Raw genomic sequence first — 19,757 nt, forward strand, 5'->3', positions numbered from 1 at the left:
TGGGCCTTTGACTATTCACATTCCAACCATGCTGACTTTTCAGGCTTTGAACCTATTTATTCTGAGCAAGGACTATAGCTGACATCCTCTTATAAAATTCTATGTAGGCTTATATCTGGAGATGAAATAGTTATAGTTTCCAATATCCCTCTTTTTTGCTGTTTTGAAAGTGAAACCCTTTTCATTTTTTATCTTTTCAACAATCACATGAGGCTAAAAATTCCTTAGAGTATCTTAGACATGGCTTGTGCTGCCTGCAGGTCCTTGGCTAAATGTTTTCTTGTCTAAATGTTCTTTAGACTAAATGTTCTGGATTGTAGGCTTGGGATGTTTTTGCTGATGACAGAATATTTTCCTGGTCTATACTTCCCTAATGTAAGTACCACCTCTGCTGGTCTAAGTTAGTGGATGTCCAAGGTCTCTTCTAGCATTTTTCTAGGAAGGTTTAGAAATATTAATGTTTTCAAAGCAGTTATTATAAATTTCTGAGCTAGAATGGAAACACAAAGCAATGCAATGAGGGGAATAGGATAAACACTTGTCAGAAGGAGAGGTAAAGTTCTCTTTGCTTTATGTGAAGCATTAATGACTAATATATGAGTTTTCCTATTTTCTTAGACCTTTGTATGAATTGTAACATTTGTAAATAGGGTCAGGACTTCTCATCCTCTTTGTCTTGTCTTTCTCCTTTAGAGATGTTATAGTGCCCTTATTTGTACTACTGGTTCTTCTGTGGGTGTACTACTTGCTAACACAGCAAGTCAACATGTGCTTCATGTGTAAGGAATTTGGTGAGCAAATTTTAAATGGTATTAGTAACAAGGAAGGCTTGGGATTTTTTATGAAGTAGGACTTTAGTATTTTTGCTCATTCTACTAATTGAAAAATTTTGATATAGATAGAAACATAAAATTTTGAATGAAAGTGACATTGATCATATTGTCACAATTTTCTAATCTGATTTAAAAAGTATTCAGCTTGGTTCTGTGAAAAGGGTGCATGAAAATCATCACTTTTGCCCCATTTGACCTTAAGCCTCTGAAAATTTAAATTCCTCCGTACAGTGGGAATTCACAACCCTGGTAATATTTGTAACAATTGAAGTTACATGGTCATTCCAGAATTATTACATATTTATAGTGTACAGATTACATGATATTTATAGTCCTAATTTAATAGGAAACACACAGTTTCCATGCTGAAAATGGCTATTAAAATCACAGGAACTATGAAAATTAGATTTATTTGGGCTTCTGTGGTTGCCTGAATTCCACAAGATAAATGCCAGATTATCTTTTATTGCCAGACCCCATACTTACGGAGACCATGAAAAACAAGGAATTTCCTAAGTAACTGTCACAAAGATACAGTTCAATTTAGACTCTAAAAATGTACTATTGTGCAGTTTCCTTTCCTTGCCTCAAACACTGCAGTGTCTTCCTTTTCATCCAGCTCCCAGCACCCTAAGACCTTGTTTATTTTACTTGCTTCATGCTTGACATGAAATTTTAAATGTTATGACTATAGGTACCTACCTATTATTATTAAAGTCATAGACAAATTTTATCATTTAGTACTCTTTTATTGTTTGGCTTAGATTCTTCAAGAATTTTCAAGTTACATCTGTCAATAAGTCTTTATAAATCACCTGCTTGAATTCAAAACTATTCTTAGATTGGTGGGTATGCAATAAATTTTCAGGCATTATTCCTTCCCTTAAAAGGCTTGTTGTGGCAGGTAAGTTAAACCATTTAGAAGAGGATAGAGGTTAAAAACAACTCTTAGATTATTGTGGCCTTATGAGCTTCCAGTAATAATGTTTCCTATTAGTTTAGCCCATTTTCAAGGGGAATATAGACCAGGGAATTAATAGTTTCATTAATGTCTCTTAGTGAGTTGTGCTTGTGCATATAAAGATACAGAAATGACTCTGGGATTAAGAATTCATGGCACAGGCATAAATAATTGTGAACAGTGACTTCATGCAAAGGTTTTATTACATCATTGAGCCTTGAGTGTTTTATACTACATCTTTTGTGTGTGTGTGTGTGTGTGGTACCAGAGCTTGAACTCAAGCCCCCTTCTTGAGCCACTCTGCCAGCCCTTTTTTTGTGATGGATATTTTCGAGGTAGGGTCTCAGGAATATTTGCCTGAGCTGGCTTCGAACTGCAATCCTCCTGATCTCTGCCTCCTGAGTAGCTACAATTACAGGTGAGAGACACCAGCTCCTGGCATTATACTATATCTAATAGAAATTACCTATGAAAGTGTAAGATATATGTATGTGTGTATGTACGTATATTAAAAAATATATATCTATAATATCTATCAAATTATGTATAATTGTCTATGAATCTTTCTTTGTTATATCTTGTCATCTTATCTTTCTACACACCTGCCTACTGACTGATCTTTCAATCTATGTATCAATTATCGATCAATCAACCAATCATTTATCTATCTATTCACACACATACAGGCAAACAAACAGTATACTGACACTCCACTTAGTAGATATCAACTTAATCCAAAGCTTAATAATATCTGGCTATATTTCTGAGGAAATATATCTATCATCCTCCTTTCATTTCTTACATTACTGCCCATGTGAAGGTGAGTGAATCCTTTTACTGAAGATTCCCATTCTTTATCCATGTTGCTTATTTCTGTGGAATGTGCGGCCTCATTTACATAAACTTCATTAGTCAGAAATCACAGTCCATGTTTACTCTTCTTTTTTTCAGGTTTATTTTGGGCACTATGGTATTTCTCAGTTTATTCCTTTGGAGAGTCTCATATTTTAATCCATAAGTGTGTGGCAGAATCAAGTCTCTGCCTTTCGTCTCATTGCTATATTATTTCCAAACAAAGGAATTTTAGGGTACATAAAGGTTAATTTCTGGTTGACCACTTTCCCAAGGTCATTTTATTTTTGCTTCAATTAATATTACATTTGAACATTTGCATATCCCATAGTGTCTTTGGATTAAATAGAAAACATATGATTAATTTCATTGGTAGCCACATCACTGTTCTGGATACCTTATTAACATATAAATGATTCAGTTGAAAATTGAATGTATTCCCACTACATTTAGTCAGAATGTGGTAAAAGCCACCTCGTTAGTTATGATTCCCAGGCATTTCTCTTGCTAATACCACTTTCTTTTTTGTATTACCCATTCTTGTAAGATCCTGAGTGATAAATGTTAGCTATTGCTTTGTGCTCAAAACAATATTGTTTATTGTTTTTTTGTTATGTTTCCCAGTAAAAGAGATAAGATTTACATAAATTTTAGGATAGCATTATTATTTCTTTTTTAAAGGAAACTAACTCTGGTCCTGTCATTGGTGCATACTTCAGGAAAGGTTTTGATTGATTTGTGTTGGGTATGAAATGAAGAACCTGTGCTGTGTCTCTGGTCTAAGGCTGGTTATGCTGTAGGCACTCTGGTCTAAGGAGTGGAGAGGGACATCTGGAAGGTTTCTTAAAGGAATAACTTATTTTTTTTCACATTAACTGGTGTGCAATAAATCCTTGCTAACTGAAATGATACTTCTAAATTATTCATGCTCCTCAAAATGTTTTTTTTAAGGAATACTTTCTTTTTATTCAAGCAATACAATTAATAGAAAGGAATTTTAAAAGTGTTTTTATGTGAGGTATCAGTATGCAGGATATTGTCATTAAAAAATAAGAGGAAACTTATTTTGGGAAAGGGTTGGGAAATGCTTTAAAACTCTTGGGAAGAAAGTACACACATTTCTATAAAGTTAAGGAATTAGTCACCATACAGAGTCCCTCATATGTTTGGTATTCTCAATTATTTTAAATAATTAAGCTACTAAATAATAAGAGCATCAGCAAAAATTACCCCCAAAATTACCAATGCAAAATGTGCGGGAGGAAAAATAACCATCATTCATATGTATGGTGTTGCCTATCAAAACCAGTTTTTAAAGATGAAAATAAGTAAAGAATATGAGTACTTTCAACAAATACAGAGGAAAATAAGAAAAAAGAATAAAGTGGGCAGAAGAAGTGATGAAACTGAAAGACAAGAGAAATGGCATCTGGAATTAGCAGCATGGTAGTTTGTACCAAAAATATCAAAGGATGAAAAATCTGATCAAGTTTAAGAGAAGAAATACTGTCCAGAAAAATACTGAGTTCTGGGGGTGTTTAGCAATGATACTTGTTTAAATAATTCTAAGCATGTAACTTGGCCACATGTGAATGCTACAGCAGTATTTGATCACTCTTGGGATATATTTAAAAATACTCTTGAAACACAAAGTTATCTAACATCTATAAAATAATCCTACTCCACAAAGGATTGATCAGTATGCCCAGTTCCTACAAATGAATTAATAATGAAAAGTATCATGTGTTTTAGAAATGTTTTCATAAAATATTAAAAACAAAAATTCTAGGACTTGATCAAATCTGCACTTGTCTGAAACTTAATTTATCCCCGTATCTCTTTTCTAAACTCTATCCACAGCACCATCTCCACTACACTTGCTTCAACATTAGTGAATCAAAATGTATTTGTTTAAGCTAATTTTATTGTTTCATTTTCACACATTTCTTTATTTCAGATAGATAGAAACACCCCGATTTCATTCTTATTACTAAATTACTTCTTTCCTGTATAACTGATTTAATAGATCATTTAAAAATGGTTTCAAAGAAGGATATAATCACTTGCTTTCTCAACCATTAAAAATTAGAAATCAAGGTTCAATAATACATTATGTGTTCAGCTGGAATCTAGAGTCTTCGATGTTAATGAAAATTATAATAGTAATCCCCTGTGCATTAATATATCGCCTGAAGAATGAAATGAAACAACATGCAAATGGTGAGACTTTTTTACAGTCAAAGGGTTTGGAGAGTTTCCATTTTTATCTGCTCAAACCACACTGCCAAGGGCTGCCTGAATTTCCTTATCTTCAGTTTCATACCTGAGTTGGAAACAGTTAGTTGTTTTTTCCATTTTAAATGTGTGATTCAATTTTGAGAACTTCTTAAAAATAGTCTAGGGATTGTAAAAATCCTTGGAGTAGGGCCAAATTCCCCTGAATTAATATTCTCTCTTTTCTGCTCTCAGTTACACATGACTGCCATTGACATTTCTTGTGTGCCTTTTCATACCCATTACTAATGTGGCACATGATGCTATTGTACTTTTACAAATACTTCTCAAAATTAGCTTTAAGTAAGTAGAATTCTCTTTCATTTAATATGTGGCAATCTTAATAGAGATCTGTGGTCACAACCAACACAATAAGTAGAAAATGTGCAAAATTAAATTTCAAAAGGTCAGCAGCTTCTTATTGCTACATACATCTTTGAATTGCTATTGATTAAATTTGCATGTGTGTTAGCAGGAATTTTCTGTCTTATTTTAATTCCTCTGTTTATTTGTAATCTAGAAGAACAATGTGCTTTGTGTCTTAGTTATATCTTCAGTGTTCTTTGACACCCTGTATTATTCAGTTTAGAAAATATTTGGAAGAATCACTTATAATGCACTAATTGTAAAAAGGAGCTAATGTATAGTTGAAAGACAATTTGTTTGTTTTGTTTGTGTATTTGTAGTAAGTAGGCATGTCAAAATGTTGCATGAATATTAATAAAGGTCTATTCAAAATAATGTTTTTATGGCCTGCAAATGCAACCCTCTAAAGTGCATCTATCCTGAGATATATGACTAGAATTTGATTACGTACCATTTATTCAGTTACAAGTGTCCAGGAAACATTACAAAGCTTCACATAGACTTACCAGTCCTGGAAGGCCTTAAAAATGTTTGTTGACCACCCATTTATTTACTCTAACGTGTAGTTTGATGTAAAGAAGGACCATATCTCAGATGTAGCACATGGGATCAACAACAACAAAGAAAGAAATCTATGGCATGTTTAAAAGTAAATATTCTAAAGAAATATTATTGGTATTATCTGAGGACTTGGGGCCTCTTCCAATTATATTAATATGTGGTTAGCCCTAGATATGATACACAGATTTTCACAAGACTTTTCTGTTTGAGCTGTTTAGAGTTTCTTCAGAAGAACTACAGCATCATTTCTGTGTAACTTCACTGCAATTTGTTAAAGTCACTTGTATGGTTTTGCACAATTAATGATTACATATATTTCAGGTAGGTGATGGGCCCAAATATGTCAGGTTAAGAGACTTACGCGTGAAGGTGTAGAGCTAGGAATTCACTGGTGTAGGAGAGTAATTGGATAGGAAATAACTTGCCTGGATAGCTTAAACTAAAAGAGAGGTTGTGTTGAAATTTATAGTGGAAACTGGTTGTGTTCCATGAGAAGTCTCCCAGGTGCAGGTCCTCATGGTTCAGCTGTAGTGACTGTTGATTAGTAAATGCTAAGCCTTAGTAAATGCTCTCCTTTCACAGAGCATTTCTTTTCTTGGGCAAAATCTGGCCTGGGCTGATGTTAGCTGCAGCTTTGGAAATGTAAAAGTGACTATGTTTCCCCCATCATTGCCCTCTAACCCAGAAGCTTAGATGACTATGTTAGATGACTAACACACAGATCCAAAAGCCTTGGCCCAAAGAGATACAACATGTATGCCTTGAAGCTCCCAGTGATGTCAAGCTAAGGCTAGACAACTAGAGCCAAGATTTTCTTAGCTTTTTTCTTTACCATGTCTTGGTTTCTCACTAGGATACTCCCTCAATGAACTCCTTGTGCAGAATCCAGTTCTCAGAATGAGCTTTCAGTCAACTGTACTTAACACAGATTTCACACTTTCAATTCCAGATCCCTTATTTACAAATATGCATTGCAAACATTGTGTAAACAAATAAGAAGTAATTCCTGCTTTTCAGGAAGTTTGGGCTGATGGATGATGAATATATGTGTTATGATAGAACAAGACAGCTGGCAAGAGGTGGGGTTTGGAGGCATCAATAAAAAATACTTAAAATATGTTTGAGTATTAAGAAAGGAAAGAGAAGAGATTCTTTTGTGCAAAACACAATAGCATGATGTCTTTGGGAAACCATTATAAGCTCCGTGTTTTCAGAAAGTACATATGGAAAAGCAATGGAAAATGAGCTTTTTTTATGCAAGAGGGCAAAATATATAGTTCACTGGGGCAAAGGGTTAGATGTTATACTATAGGATGTGGACTTCTAAGGAATTTTAAGCATCTGGGCAGCATGACCTATTTGAAATTAAAAAAAAGAAGTATTACCACAAAGCTGCAATGAAACAAAGGATGTGGGGCATTAAGAAATACTGATGATGTAGGGAGTGGTAGAGAGAATAATTTGAAGGTATGGGAAATGAGAGATTTGAGGGTTTTATGTGATGATTTATTAAATGTAGGGAATGAGAGACAGAAAAACTGTAAGATAAATTTGGAGATCTGGCTTCAAAAGCTGGATATCTGATGGCTTCTAGAGAAAGATCTGTGGATTCTACCATCAATAATTTTTGAAAATTTGTAGATCCAGGAGAAAAAATTATTTATCTTAGAATGTATTTACTAATACTCCTCTTCAAGGTAATAATGTAGCCTGAGGTTACAAGTGTAAACATCTCCCCCTTTATTCAACTAAGCCTCTCCAGTCAGTTGAAAATTTTACAAACCTCATTATCTGGAAAGCCCATTCCCCCTATTTATTTTTAAATGTATTCAATAGCTCACAAACTTTACAAATTGTGTTGTTTCCTTTGCCAATATTGTTTTGTTTGGAACAATAGAAAAATCCTCTCATAGTTTTCAGCATACTGTTAGCTCAAATAGCTTTGACTTGAGATGCTAAAGCAATGATTTGCACTGGAATTTTCCCTGGGTTTCTTTAAGTATAGGTAGTAGAAGATTTGTGTGCATATTTCTCTGTAGTTTATATATTTATAAGCTGTAAAAGCATCTGAAACTGAGGTACCACAAAAATGCCAAATGTCTGGCCATATTAGAAGCCTGTGTTGAGACCTCATGGACAGAAAGCAAGGAGTATTCCATGGAAAATCTCAGGGACAGATGTCCTAAACTTTAGGTATTGATTTGCAAGTGAACTGCTTCTTAAATGGTCAATTTAATTTAGCCAAAATGTTTTAATGCATGTACCTAATACTATTTCTCTAATGATGGTTAGTGATTCTTCCAAGGAACACTGAGGTTTGTTCATTTCTGAATAAAATATTTAGCTTAATTGAGAAAGAAATAAGAATGTGTGTCACCACTTACCAGAATAAAGTGACAAAGACTTCTAGCCACTATTTCTAGATTTTTTTTTTGAGTCAGGATGTCTCTTTTTAGAATATATATCACAGTAATCTTTTTGTTGTTGTTGTTAACAGTAAATTTCTATTAGAGCTGGAAAAAATATAAATTTCTATTTGGGACAGAAAAAAAAAAAAAGGCCAAATGACAAAAGGCCAAAATCATTAACAGTCAGGCATCACTTATATGCATTGAATTGATATTTATTTTCAGTAACATTTACATTTACTCTAAAAGTGTGAATATAAAAAGAAATTTCATGTTACATGCTATATTTCATTGTGTATGTTACATGTAGTAAGTTCATAGCATTAGAAGTAAAAGATTACAAAAAGTATAGTCATGTAAATTATAGCAACATGTCTGTGAATATTTTCTGATAAATGCATCACTAGCTGATTTCATCATTGAGCAAATTTCATGTGTGCTTGCATAAACTTGGGGAGTTATATTCCACTATGTACCTGGGTTATATGGCATATACTGTTATATGTGAGCTATTTAACCAGTTATTGAGCATATGCTAGTTTTAAGACATTGTATAATAATTATATTGTGGAGGTAAGATGCAGTTCTTTAAGATGTAACAAAATTTTTTAATGATGACTTTTTGATAATTTTATTACTAACCTTTCTTTATATATTAGCTCATATGAATTCTTATGCAAAACTAAATAAGTTATAACATTGCACCAATTTTAGTAGAACAAAAATATTTCCTGTAGGAATAATTCTATCTCAGTATTGGTTGATGACCAAAGTCAATCTCAGTTCCTTAACGATATTTAGAATATACATGTTTAGCTTCTGAGATTATACAGTGAGTCAAAGTTAATGGTTTTGTTGGGAAATATGAGGCTTAAAATAAGGAATCCAAATATTGTTTGGATTTAGTGAATTTAGTTTCTATGTGGTGTTGGTATTTAGTAAAGAACTGATTTACCTTAGGGAATTATTTTTAAACCCAGACACAATATAAATGAACATTTTTCTTCATTTTGCAAAGCACATCTCTACTTCACCACATCAATTTGCCAACCTGCTACTGCTTTTGAACTTGGTCTGAGGATCTTTTACTTGAACTTGGTCTCCCAAATAAGATAAATGCAGTTGTGGTTGTGGTTTGCTGGGGGCAGAGGAAAAGCCAGACTGGGCTTACCCCAGCAATGATAAGTGCTGCAATATTATGATGTGGAACAGGAAACATGCCAACTGAAAGATGAAAGAATTTCCTGTATTTCACCCCCCAAAGCAATCAACATTTTTGAGTTGGTCCCCAATGTACACGAAAATATTCTAAACTGGAAAGTAATTTGTTTGAAAGGATTTTCTCCCATGGTGAAAACCCATGAAAACAATTCCTATATATTATAGTGTATGAAATGAAAGTTGATATCTTATATCTCTAAATAATATTTTTCTTATATGAGGGAAATCTCTGGAGTCTTAATAATTAAAAGTACCCCCTAATACTGCCAAAGTGGATGTAGGTTGAGTTTTTCAACCATATACATATTAGCTAAGTTTTATTGCCTGGAAAAATATACTTTTTCATTAGTGAGTTTTTTTTTAAACATTTATTATGTGCCAGTTCTAACATTTATTTTTATTTTACACAAGTTTTGATTTTTCCTCATATAATTAAATTCAGATTTTTATTGGCTAGAATTGCCAATAAAATTGGCTAGAATTGGTTTCTTGGAAGTTTTCATCTTCAAAATGTTTCCTGCAAATAACCTTTGACTGATCTTGTTTTTGCATTGAAGAAAAAGTACAATTTAGCTGGAGAAGAAAGGCGAGAAGACTATTGAACAAAGTCACTTTCATCATATTGTTCCCATACTTAAGATCTAGTATTTTTTTTAGGTTTAGATTCCACATATGAGAAAGAGCATGTGATATTTGTCTATTTCAGACCGTTTTATTTCATTTAACATGATGATCTCCAGTTCCATCGATTTTCCTTCAAATGACATAATTTTATTCTTTTTTATGGCTGAATGAACTCCATTGTGTGTGTGTGTATCACATTTTCTTTATGCATTCATTGGTTGAGGGGCACCTAGGCTGATTACAGAGTTTGGCTACTTTGAATAGTGCTGTTATAAACATAGGCATGCATGTAAATGGATAGAACTGGAGAACATCATCTTAAGTGAAGTTAGCCAGGCTCAGAAGCCTAAAGCTGCATGTTATCTCTCTTATGAGGATTATAGATCTAAAACAAATGCAGCAGTATTATGGGACACTGGTCACACTAAGGAGAGGTCATGCACAGGAGAGATAGGGCAAGGGAAGGAAACTAAGAATTTCAATGTGGTTGATGTGCTCTCTGTACAGGAATGAATGGCTGGGGCCACCATGGAAAGAGGACTAGGGTGGAATGAAGAGGAGTAGAGAAGATGAACCAATTGGGGTTGTAATATATATATATGCATGAAAACATCATAAGGAAACTGTTGATTGCTTTGGGGGGTGAAATACAGGAAATTCTTTATCTCAAACAAGCAAGAGCTTGTTTTTCTTTTTATCTTTTTTTCTTCTAAAAAGTCAGAGAACAGAAGGTCTAAACAGGCCCTGTGTGTGTGTGTGTGGGGGTTGGTACCATGGGAGCAGGGAGATGGTGGGGAAAGGGGGTAGGAGGATGAATATGGTGCAAAAAATGTGTACACTTGTATGTAAATGTAAAAATGATACTTGTTGAAACTATTTCAAGAATTGGTGGGGTGAGAAGAAAAGAGAGTGGTGAAGGAGGTGAATTCAAGTATGATATACTTGATACATTGTAAGAACTTTTGTAAATGCTACAATGTACCCACACCCAGCACAACAATAAAGGAAAAAAATGAAAAAAGTGTTTTATATGTGGCTAGCATATGCTAGATGGTGAATAGATATTAGCTGAACAGAAATATTAGTAAATTTTTGTAGCATTAAATATTATATCAAATATTATAAATATTAATTATTGGTAGTTAATTATATAATGATTATGTAATAATGGATTGCATTTATTAAAAATTATTTAAAAGGTATAGGGAATAAGAAAGAATAAAAGAGGTGAATTTGATCCAAAGTACGTTATATGAATGTATGGAATTATCACAATGAAACCCCTTTTGTACAATGAATATACATAAATAAAAATAATCTAGTATATCATATTTCAAGGAATACTAGCTAATTCACATGCTACTGAAGGTCTTTCATCAACACATACTTTATAATCTCAACTTTTTCTCTTGCTGTCAGCAATCTATTTCCCTCCAAAATTTTACACTTTCCCATTTGAAATTTTCACATGACTTTTTTCCTATCTAAAAAGCCTTTTCATCAACTTTATGCACATTCCAGTCTTATATGGTCTTTGAGGCCTTGCTAAAGCAGACTTCCTACATGGAGTTTTCATAGGCAAATCCTATTCAAGAAGGCTCTTTCTTTTTTTTTTTTTTATTTTTTTTATTTTTTTTCTTTTATTATTCATATGTGCATACAAGGCTTGGTTCATTTCTCCCCCCTGCCCCCACCCCCTCCCTTACCACCCACTCCACCCCCTCCCGCTCCCCCCCCCAATACCCAGCAGAAACTATTTTCCCCTTATTTCTAATTTTGTTGTAGAGAGAGTAGAAGCATTAATAGGAAGGAACAAGGGGTTTTGCTGGTTGAGATAAGGATAGCTATACAGGGCATTGACTCACATTGATTTCCTGTGCGTGGGTGTTACCTTCTAGGTTAATTCTTTTTGATCTAACCTTTTCTCTAGTACCTGTTCCCCTTTTCCTATTGGCCTCAGTTGCTTTAAGGTATCTGCTTTAGTTTCTCTGCGTTAAGGGCAACAAATGCTAGCTAGTTTTTTAGGTGTCTTACCTATCCTCACCCCTCCCTTGTGTGCTCTCGCGTTTATCATGTGCTCATAGTCCAATCCACTTGTTGTGTTTGCCCTTGATCTAATGTCCACATATGAGGGAGAACATACGATTTTTGGTCTTTTGAGCCAGGCTAACCTCACTCAGAATGATGTTCTCCAGTTCCATCCATTTACCAGCGAATGATAACATTTCGTTCTTCTTCATGGCTGCATAGAATTCCATTGTGTATAGATACCACATTTTCTTAATCCATTCGTCTGTGCTGGGGCATCTTGGCTGTTTCCATAACTTGGCTATTGTGAATAGTGCCGCAATAAACATGGATGTGCAGGTGCCTCTGGAGTAACAGTCTTTTGGGTATATCCCCAAGAGTGGTATTACTGGATCAAATGGTAGATCGATGTCCAGCTTTTTAAGTAGCCTCCAAATTTTTTTCCAGAGTGGTTGTACTAGTTTACATTCCCACCAACAGTGTAAGAGGGTTCCTTTTTCCCCGCATCCTCGCCAACACCTGTTGTTGGCGGTGTTGCTGATGATGGCTATTCTAACAGGGGTGAGGTGGAATCTTAGCGTGGTTTTAATTTGCATTTCCTTTATTGCTAGAGATGGTGAGCATTTTTTCATGTGTTTTCTGGCCATTTGAATTTCTTCAAGAAGGCTCTTTCCACAAGAAAGTAAAACAGGTCCTTTCTGGGGGTTGAGAGGATATAAAGAAAGCGTGTAAGAGGGTGAATATAGTGGAAATATTATGTACTCATGTATGAAAATGAAAAAAAGAGATCTCTTGAAACTATACTAAGAATGGAGGGAGGGGGATAAGAGAGAATGGTGGTGAGGGTGAATTTAACTAAGATATATTATAAGCACCTTTGTAAATGCCACAATGTATCTCCAGTACAACAATAACATGATAAATTATGAAGGACATGTTTTTAAAAGGCTCCTTTTGTACCACTGTTACTTTAAATGCCTTTACTTGGCTATTTGTCTGGTTATCTATCTACTATCTATCTATCTATCATCATCTATCATCTTGGGGATAAATGCCTATACTTTGAAGTCTTAAACCTGGATTGTAATCTTAGAGTTTTTATTTGTTTCTTGAACTATATAAGCATAGGTTTATATATGTTAATACCAACTAGTATTAGAAGGAAAATTAATGCATAAATTCAACTTGGGGAAAATGGGTTATTTCATTTTTTCAATTGCTCCAGAACATTTAATTCAAAATTTTTCTTGGGAAAAGTCTTTATAGAAATGAAATCTGAGCTAGCTGAGTCATGAAATTCAGTTGGCTACCTGAAAAAAAGAAGAATCTGTTCTAAGCAAGAGAATAGCATGAAAAGCTGTGGAGGCAAGCACAGGGTGTGTTTATTTAAATAATAGATTGCTTGAATATAATCTATGAAATAGAAAATCACTTAAGCTACTGGTCTCCAACAGCCCTGTTACTCTGTTTATGCCACTTTACGTGCTTTTGTTTAAAATACACACTCTTGGGCTGAGAGTATGGCTCAAGTGATAAAACCTTTGTCTAGCAAATATGAGACTAGGTTCCAATCCCAGTACTGTAAAGCAAAAGAAAAGCAAAGGAAAAAAAAGACTTTAATAGTAAACTATACCCTGTTATTTTAATAAAAATGCATTTGAGATAATATGCATACCACAAAGCAGTTCACCAAAACTATTTCCAGAAATGTGATCAAGTGGATAAGTTTTGCTTAAAGAATTGACAATGTTTATGAGTCTCTGGCTCACCACATTAAATTCCTTTTCTACTTAGCAGTTATTTGTATATTGCACTAAGTTAACAGTGTGTATATAATGTATATATATACACACACACAAACTTACTCTAAGAATTATTATTATACATTCAACAGAAGCTAAAAAAACACTAGTACTTTCTAGCATTTATAGTTAAGTGCTAAAGGACATCATAAATTAAACAAGCTAATATTAATGTTCTACAAAGTTTCACTATATGCAGATGAGTCATTCACCAAAACAAGACTGATAGGAGAAATTTTATTTTAGCAAATTTCATACATCTTAACCATTGTTTTGTTCAAGTTAATATCATTTGAGAGGATTGAGAGGATTCATATAGTGTTGATCCAAGATAATGGATCAACACGAGTGTCCACTGTATATGATACACACTGATCTGAACACTTGTGATACATCAGTGTACAAGGTAAGTAAACTTGACTTCTTGGAAGTTACATTCTCATGGTTATATATAATGAAAGAGAATACCATCATGACAAGCTTGAGCTCAGAAATTGAACAAAATTTGATTAGAATTTTAATTACCTTAGTTAATTTCCTCCTGTTTTTTAGTTTCCTCATCTGTAAGTTTAGGATAATTATAATACCTTCACATGTGTTTATTATGAGAATTAAGTGAGGCCATGCTTTCAAAGATGATGATCTTGATTGTACTCTAGAATTTATTAAGTACAGTATTACTTAAGTATATCACTTAAAATATTGTGGTATTATTTATGTATTTTGCTTAAAATAGCATTTTAGTAAAATGAGGAAAATAAGGAAGGTTCATTAAATGCATCAGTCACATGAACTCATTTTTCACTCTGAATATTTTACAAAAGATAATAATTTAATCTTATGAACTTGTAAAATTGGAAATGTAGCTCCAAAATTTGGTTATTTCATAGTTCTGAGAGACAATTTTCATTCCTTACAGCCTTAACTATTCTTTGATTATCAAAATGTAAAGTTACATGACTTGTCACATATGCAGGATTATTATTTAGCAATTGACTAGTTCAATGATCAAATGGTACCTTACTGGTATGAAAGAACTTTCAGAAGTATCTAATATTACTGAGAGAAGAGAATTATATAATGATTTTCAGGAAAAAACCACACTGAACTATGGTACCCATTATTTTTACTATATTTTATTTCTATTTTCAATTGGGTTGAACATAAATCAAAGGACGGCATTTATCTAAACAGCTGCTTATTTGAATTTGTGGCAGTTAATGAATGTGAGTCACTTATATGTTTATTCATTCTTTTACTCATTTATTTTCTCATTTACTAGAGTTTTCACAGCACTATATTAAAGCATATAAAAGAAGACTGACTGAGGAGTTGACTTTCGGAGCTACATAATGAATAGAGCAACTAGAAAATAAGATGTACACTGAGGCAATGCAGCAGGAGCGAAGGATCTATGGTGGTTAGGGAAGGCTTCTTGGAGTCAAGGGTTGAAAAAATGAACACTAAAAACTGTCTAAAACCTGTCATATATTAAAGGTAATTAATATTTAACCTTTTCTGTTGGTATATATTATAGTAAGGCTACTTTGTCATTTTTGTACAATATTCCCCTGACTTAGGCAACGGGAATTAAAGTGCAAACAAGGAAAATAAAGTGTGTTCTTTAGGCATTTTCTCTTAAATTTCAAAGATGATGGCAAACTTTCTTTATATATTTAAATTTGCAGTAGTTAAACCTTTCTTTTCCTTGACATTCTTTTTAATTTACCTTTACCTATCAGAAAATGTCAGAATTAAATCACATTCACATATACATTAAAAACCACGTCAACAGGGATGTACAATTTTCCTCCAGCCCGTAATGCCTTGAAAATGAGCATGTGAGGGAAGAAGCTGGTGTACATAGTGTCTGATTCTTAGGTGGCTTGTGGTTAGTGGTGTTGTTTTTAAGAACTGATTTTGGCTTCAGTGGCACTCTGTGGGACACTGGGCCAAAGATGAGAGGTTTTTCTGTCTTTCCAGTAACAATTCTTTTTCTAAATGTGTTCACATGATGATTGGAAGTGCTTCTTTCTTTCTTTTTTTTTTGAGGGAAACCTTCTGTCTATGGACAGACATTCTGTAATTTGGGAAGCTAATTTTGGAGGCCTATATTTCATAGCAAAGTAGGGTGAGCAACAATCATTTGGTACAGTTTTAAAGATTCAGAGATCTTGCTTTCCACAGATGAGGAATTGCTATTCCCAGAATTACCCTTCACATTTTGGTTAAGCCATGCTCTTCTAGGAGGCCACTACTAGCATCCCTCTGATTTAAACTTATCAGTTTGAATACAGATTAGTTTATTAGATTATCTAGAGAGATGGTGAGGGATAAGCAGTGGATGCATTCATTTTTAGAGGAGAGGGAAAGAGTAGGTCAGCAATGTGGTGCATTGCCCACTTGGATGAAGGAAAATAGCAAGGCATTATTTTTGGAGGTGGCTTGATAAATACTTTACAAAGAAGGAGATGACCAAAAATGAGGAAAATAGAATGATAAGAAATGAGGATCCCTTCAAACATATTCCCCATATAAAAAATAGAGTGAGACCCTGTCTAGGGTTCTGTTGTTAGAGTGAGGTGATATCTGACTCACTGAGATACTGGTATATCAGCAGACTACTCTAGGGATTGTGAGAGTCAAGACATGGCATTAGGGCCACATCTTACCAAGTTGGATTGACATAAATGATTCAATGCCTTAATATTCCCATAAATGAAAATATGAAATACTGTATAGAGTTTTTAAAAGATTGGCTTTTATTCAAAATGTGAACTCTTAGTTACAACCTGGGCCAACGATTCACTAAGATGAACACCACCAGCCTCTGCCACTTTGTTTTCCCTGGTGGAATGTGCTAGACTTATGTGACAGTCCTAAACTTCTGGTTTCAATCCTTTGCTTTGTGTGCCTAGCATTTTCTCTTTCTAAGGACTTCCCACATTTGCCTCCACCAATGTTTGCCATCTCTCCTTAGCCCTGTCCTCACTTTTTGATCCACCTCCCTGTAATTTATGAATGAAGAGAATTATAGTAGCTTCAGCTTCCTAAAGTCTTCTTCTTGGGCTGTCGAACCCTGCCTTGATCTCTCACTATGAAGGGTTTTTGGTGTCCCTGACTACAGGTAGGTTTTTCTTTCTCACCTCAGGCCACCTTCATTTCCCCAGTTCTTGTGCTACTGCTACAGTTCCCTAGGGAATGATCTGAACCCAATTCATTTCACTATGCTCCAGTTACAATGACCTTTCTGCTTCTTTGCTATGTCAATCTTGCGTGGTATAGAATCTGACTGAAATGACCTTTTCATTGTTTCCTTCATGACTAGATCTTCCTTTTTATCTAACATTTGATTTCAGTGCTATCTCAGACTTCAGCTATTTTATTTATAGCACTCATCATAACAGTCAATGAACTTATTTTTCTATTTGTATATTTGTTTCATCACCTGTACCTGTACATTCTTCTTGAGGTCATAGTCTTGTCAGACTTTCTCAGTTTTATAGATTGTGATTATAAAATAATCTCTGACACATAAAAGCTGCTTAATAAATATCTGATGTACAAGTGGTTGTGGACAATTCTTTTTCCCAGTACTTCTGGAAAAGACCACATTACTGATTACTAAGGGATGATATTTGGCATATGCCCCTGATTCTATATAAAACCATGAATGCAGCTACTTTTATAGCTTTCTCAAGCACATCCTGCCTGCCATGAACCTTTTGATATTTCACTTAAAAGATTGCTTTGTTAGCCATGCGTACCTTTCTGTTTTCCCACCTCCTCATATCTGTAATGTATCTAGGAGGGCTAATTGCAAAAAGTTCATGGATGTGAACTCATTGAAACATGAGAATAAGCCTGTTATATTGAAGCAAAACTGAGTATCTGACTAGTTATTAGCTCCAAAGTATATCTGACCCAATGGCATGCAATGGCCTGTATCTCATCACTGCATTGTATAAAGGCTTGACTCCAGTTTGGAGTTTAAACTTTACTCACTGTACATTTACTTTCCAGTAATGTTAATTAGCTAATTTGTGAGACATAAATAAGCTATAATTAGCATGGTGCTTTGATATTTTATTTCTAACAACAGGAAGATGATTTACCTTCAAAAATAATAAAAGATTTAAATCTAAGTAAGGATCTAAATTATAGTCCTTGAGTTATGAAGAAAAGTGAATTCAGTTAATCCCCATTTGCATGTGCCAATTAGTTAAGTATTAATCAATTTGCTATATAAATGGAAATGAGGACACCAGGATTCTTTGGTAAGGTAATGTTTCTCATTAACACAAACACAACCTCCTGATATTTCATGAAAAAATTTCTTCCATTTTCCATTTCCCTTCTTCAAAATATCTATTGATTTATTTCTCCATAGTATGGAATCTATGTAGTCTAACACACTTGTGGAAATCTTTTTGCAAAATTTACTTTAGAATTTAATAATAAAAATGACTGTTGAGCAAAACTTTGAGCATGCATTAATTTTATTTATTTAAAAAGCTTCAAATATCAAAATTCAACTTGATATATTAAAGTATGGATAAACAAAGTAAGGGGGAGCTGAAAATTTCAGGTGAGCTATGAATTATCTATCTAACTATTTTATCTACTATCAATCATTTATTATCTATTTATTCATCTACCATCCACATATGCAGTATGCAATACATATATGTTTTAAACATTTATACTTTAAAAAATTACAGCATTGATAAATCTATTAAGTGGACCAGAGTTTTTGGTATTTGGTATAGTATTTGGTATTTGAAAAACCAAAGGCATGGACATTTCAAAGAAACCGTGAGGTAAACTGATAATTTAAAAAAAAGTGCTTTTAAAGAACTTTTTATTTTGGAGCTCTATTTTGCACAATTAAGTTCTGACACTGACATTGTAGAAGCCTGGATATTTCCACCTTTTCTGTCTTTTACAGTAAATCCTCCAGAGTATATTTGCTCCATGGCAATCTAGCAATGTACCATCATGTGGATATACTTCTAAAATTCAATTAAAGTTGTTGAGGCAGGAACTGAGAAAATAAAACAGGGTGACCATTGAATTGCAGTTAATGTGAGAAACACTGTAATGAAATTAATAGTCTAGTGGTCTGTTTTTGCTCATAGTTACAAATTTTAGGTTTTGGTGCTTTTAAATATAAGTGAACTGATGGAATCTCAAATCACAGTTTCTTAATTATCCACTAGATGTTTCATCAACCATTTTACAAAAAGTAACATCAATCACTGTATTTTTTCAGAACATTTTGGATCAAATTACAGATGTATAAAGATGATACTGTAGATTATAAGAATGTCTGGTAGAATTAAAGTGTTTCAATTTTTTTATTTGCTTAATAAAACAAAGAAACAAAAACTACTTGCAAATTCTGAGACTTATGTATAATTAGGTGAGTAACTTAATTATGTATAAGTGAGTGGCTTCCTGTCCTCTCCTATTAAATCCCCAGAGACAACTATGCTGCATAATATAGTTCCTATTTGTAATGAAAAAAAAAATCCACAAATGTAAATTAAACACTTTTTTCAAGAAAAGAAATATGTCAATAAATAGAGTTATATCATAATTTGTTCAGCTATTTCTTTATTGGTATATTATACTGAGTTAGGTCTTGTTTTTGTTTCTCCTATTACAAATGGTGCTTCACTGTGAATCTTAGGGCAAATGCTTGCCATACAAAGTTTCTTTTTTGCTTGCTTGCTTGTTTGTTTATATCACTGTCCAAAAAGTTGGACTTGTGTTAGTTCCAGAAGCAGTCTGTGAGCTAACCATTCCCTTGCATCTTCATCATTCA

Source organism: Castor canadensis, chromosome 5, assembly GCF_047511655.1.
Source record: "Castor canadensis chromosome 5, mCasCan1.hap1v2, whole genome shotgun sequence".
Taxonomy (NCBI): Eukaryota; Metazoa; Chordata; class Mammalia; order Rodentia; family Castoridae; genus Castor; species Castor canadensis.